The sequence below is a fragment of the Trachypithecus francoisi genome, unplaced genomic scaffold (assembly GCF_009764315.1).
Source record: "Trachypithecus francoisi isolate TF-2019V2 unplaced genomic scaffold, Tfra_2.0 Lachesis_group15, whole genome shotgun sequence".
Lineage (NCBI taxonomy): Eukaryota > Metazoa > Chordata > Mammalia > Primates > Cercopithecidae > Trachypithecus > Trachypithecus francoisi.
The window spans coordinates 13,010,139-13,014,787 of NW_022681460.1; the positions used below are offsets into that span (position 1 = coordinate 13,010,139).

At 40.2% G+C, this 4,649-nt stretch overlaps 1 long non-coding RNA gene across 1 annotated transcript; it reads right to left on the minus strand.

The window, feature by feature from the left end:
* Nucleotides 1-1,571: 1,571 nt before the first annotated feature.
* On the minus strand, nucleotides 1,572-4,416 carry LOC117097978. Its single transcript, XR_004443123.1, has 3 exons — nucleotides 4,200-4,416; nucleotides 2,841-2,977; nucleotides 1,572-1,696 (listed from the first exon to the last, which is right to left on the minus strand). It is a non-coding gene; the product is annotated as an uncharacterized LOC117097978 (long non-coding RNA).
* Between the last annotated feature and the right edge of the window lie 233 nt (nucleotides 4,417-4,649).

Below are 4,649 nucleotides of genomic sequence, written 5' to 3' on the forward strand. Positions count from 1 at the left end.
GAAAATCACCAGATAACCTCAAAATATTGCTTGAATAATTGGTCTTGAGTTTCTCTCTTTCCAAGATTTTCTTAGAGCTGCTAAACAGTCTAATAAAATAAAAGTAAAATAATAAAATAATCCAAGTGGTTAAGTTGAGCTTCTCTTCATGTCTGAATTACTAAAAGGAAAAAGAGGACCACGTATGTTAAAAGGAGAATAAAGGAACTAGATAATCTGTATCTGAAATCAAGCTATGAATAATTTGAAAAAGATGAAAGTAAAACTGAACATAGGACCAGGAATGATTTTTTTTTTCTTATACAAATCCTAATATTCAATGATGTAAAAACACCATATCCTATAGTTCATTATTTTAAAATTTAAAGTCTGTGTTAGTTAATTGTTGCTAATTGAATGGAGGTCAACTTTTGATCTCACAGTGCTTTGTGAAAAAAAAAAAAAAAAGACAAATATTTAGTTTCAGTATATTCACAAAACCATTCGTTCCGGCCTCCCTACAACTCCTGTGGTTTTACATATTTTGGTAAATGTGAGTGAACACTTCCCTAATCACTTTTACTCACAGTCATCGCTCTGTGCTTCTGAAGCCATCAGTTCTGAAGTCATCAGTTCTGAAGTTATCCTTTATTTGACACTTTGCACATATTATTACTCTGTAATTTTTCTTATGAATTGTTTCTGTCAGGACACAGTGGCTCACGCCTGTAATACCAACACTTTGGGAGACCAAGCCAAGACAGGCAGGTCACTTGAGGTCAGGAGTTCGAGACCATCCTGGCAAACATGGTGAAACTCTATCTCTACTAAAAATACAAATATCAGCCAGGTGTGGTGGCACATGCCTGTAATCCCAAGAACCTGAGAGGCTGAGGCAGGAGAATCTCTGGAATTCGGGAGGCAGAGGTTGCAGTGAGCCTCTGAGATCCCACCACCACCCTTCCCCATGGCTGACAGGGTGAGACCCCATCTCAAAACAAAACAAAACAAAAACATTGTTTCATTTTCCTTGTATATATATATATATATACATATACATGTATATATGTATATACATGTATATATACATATACATGTATATATATATACATGATATATATATATATATATATATATATCATGCTTTCCTAAATGTCATTCAAGCTTTTCAAAATCAAAAGTAGAGTCTTGTTATATCCCAAGCACATAGACCTAAGTGTCTTTCAAAGGCTAGGGTTCCACATGTGTGGAACAGAGAAACTCAAGGTCATTTCTCAAGGGAATCCCATTTCAGAGCTCCTGAAACAACATTGGCCTACCAAGATGGCCTCAGGTAAGCCCAAGTAAGAGAGCACAGTAGACTCTGAATGTTAACCTTAAACTTCTTGTTTTGTTTTCTACTTCTAATGCATTACTTCTAATATCATTTCCCAGGCCACAGTACCTAGGAAAGTCAAATGAGAAAGTGGACTCAGACATCCCTGCATCGTCTTTTTGGCCACTTTCCACATTCTCTGGTGTCTGGTGACGCATGGATTAGACAGGTAAGGAAATTGAGGATATATTTTATGCTTTTCTTTTCTTCTCTCACTCCATTATCAGTTTTCATATTAACAAGGTTCTCATGTGCTTCTCACTAAAGGAGGAGTTCAGGAATGGAACTGGAAATGCACAACTGAATTCATTTCTTCAGTCATCAATGGATTGTGGAGTCCTCCTGTGTATTAGGTAGAGTTCCAGGCATTAGGATTGCAATAAGGAACATAGCAAACAAGGTTCCTGCTCCCATGAATCTTCCATTCTAGCAGGGAGTGGCTGACATGGTAGAAAACAAAAAATAAGCTAGCACAAAAAATGAACGAGCGATAGTGCTTAATAACCATACCTGTTCCAAATAAAAGAAAACAGAATGATGTAGTAAAAATAAGGGGTGTTGATGTGTGTGCTAACTTAGGCAAAAAGGCCTGGTAAGACCTTGCTGAGAAATAAACATGTAGATGGACATCAGACTGATGCGCAGGAGCCAGCCCCAGGGGTTCATGGAGCAGAGAATATGCTGCTGAAGAAAGGGAAACCATCTTACTGAGCTTTGGATCTAAAGAACACAGAGAAAACCCATGTAGCTGTAACATGCTGAGCAATGGGCAGAGTGTACGGGATGAAGTCAAAGAAGACAAGCCAGGGCATGCAAGGCCTCATTCCCTTGGAAATAATTTGGGATTTTATCCTAAGTATGGTAGAAATCCAGTGGAGGGTATAGCACAGATGTGACATACATAGATTTAACTTTTTAAAGATCACTCTGGCTGCTATGTGGAAATGATCTGGGTTGAGACAGGGACCAGTGTGGAAACTGGGATATGGCATCCCAACAGTCAACTGGGCTTGAACTAAAGTGAACATCGAGATAAAGAAGAGTTGGTGATTTCAGAATATGTTTTGCAGGTGGTGCTGGAGAATGGAAGACAGAGTAAATGGCAAAAAGAATCAAGGATAGCTTTTGAGGTTTGCACTGAGCAAATGGTATTTAAATGGGGAAGAAACAGACTTGGGAGAGGTAGAGGTAGAAAACTGTGTGGCTGTGCCAAGTTTCAGGTGATTGTTACACTTCTGAGCAAAAATTTCAAGTCCAGAGTCAGTTCAGAGACTGATAAAATGATTTCAATGATCATCGTTTTCATCTTTGGGACAATAGTCATGAAGGGGACAGAAATAAACCATGTTCCCTTCCTTGAGGAGCCAACAGAATGTTGGAGAGACAGACATGACCACAGCTAAATATTATAGGTCACTTTTTCTGGTAATTGCTCTACTAGGCCCCAAGGAAAACACTTTGGGAACATTAAAAGGAAGTTACTTACTTTGATTCATGTTGCCTTTAATATCCCACTGCTAAGTTGTTTTGCTCTGTTCATCCTTAAAACATCTCTACCTTCAACTTTGGTTCTTCTGGGCAAGAGTCTGTAACTGTTCCAGGCTCATCATTTTGAAAAGGCCACTAGAAGAAATTGAAATTATTTTTCCAAGACTAATTCTTCAAGGTCATCAACATTCAATGGAGTCAAAACTGTTTGTGACAGGGTTGTTGGATTGAGCTTCTTCCATGGACCTCCAGATTTTATGTTTTAGAAGTGTTCAAATACTTTTAGGTCAAATACTGAAGCACAGCCTTAAATAAATTGTAGGAGCTTTTACCACAACCTTAATACTATTCCGTTTAAAGTGTAAGTGTCTAGGACCATACAATCTTTGGTGCCTAAATTCTTAAAGCACCCTACAGCTCCAGATGCAACATTTTTGTACATAATTTCTTTATTCAATGAATGCTTTACAAGTATTCAAAAAAGTGAGAGGTGGTGAAACAAAATACAAAAAATAAAGTTTATCTTAATGCAAAACAATTTTCAATTCCTCATGCTTTTCTTAACGTAAGGTTTAACTGTGCCTTGATATATGCAATGATAGCCATTACAGACTCTGAAGTCAAGAGTCTAGAAACTCACTGGTAAAAATTTACATCACGGGCCGGGTGCGATTGGCTCACACCTGTAATCCCAGCACTTTGGGAGGCTGAGGCGGCCGGATCACAAGGTCAGGAGATGGAGACCATCCTGGCCAACCTGGTAAAACCCCATGTCTACTAAAAATACAAAAATTAACTGGGTGTGGTGGCGCATGCCTGCAATCCCAGCTACTCAGGAGGCTGAGGTGGGAGAATCGCTTGAAGCAGGGAGTCAGAGGTTGCAGTGAGCTAAGGTTGTGCCACTGCACTCCAGTCTGGTGACAGAGCGAGACTCCGTCTCAAAAAAAAAAAATTTACATCATGAGTGAATAGGCTTCAGAAAGAATTACAACAGGATACTGAGCAAATACACACACACACACAAACACACCCATGCAATGTAAACACATGTCAAACTGTGGATGGTACTTACTTATAAATAATAAGTCTAAAATAACATGTCTGATTGATAGATAAATAAGTATAGATTCCAATCAAAAATAATTTTTCAAGTAGTTTTTTTTTTTCTTTTTTCAGTAGAAAACTGAGTTTTGCTAAAGCTCAGTGTGATTTCCAAACCCCCTGCCAGGCCCGGTCTTGGGTTCTGCCTCATCTCAGGGGTCATCCTTTATTAGAGCATCCTAGGATGTCAGGCCTAGAAAGAACCTCAGAGATTATCCAAGTCGACCACCACGTCCACCCATATGCATGTACTTACTCTACTCACACTCTTCATTCTCCTAGGAGCTGTTGCTGTGGTTCATTGGGTGAGTTTGCCTCCAGGATGTGCTTCCTCGGGGGACTGCCCTCAGGGAAGCCAAGGGAAATCCAATCCACAGGACGCCGTCCTCTGTCCCAGCCCCATCCTGTGAAAGAATGTGGCTCTGCCATTGGGGAGCTGCAGGATGATATGAAGTTCTTTTTTTTTTTTTTTTTTTTTTGAGACGGAGTCTTGCTCTGTCGCCCAGGCTGGAGTGCAGTGGCCGGATCTCAGCTCACTGCAAGCTCCGCCTCCCGGGTTTACGCCATTCTCCTGCCTCAGCCTCCCGAGTAGCTGGGACTACAGGTGCCCGCCACCTCGCCCGGCTAGTTTTTTGTATTTTTTTAGTAGAGACGGGGTTTCACCATGTTAGCCAGGATGGTCTCGATCTCCTGACCTCGTGATCCG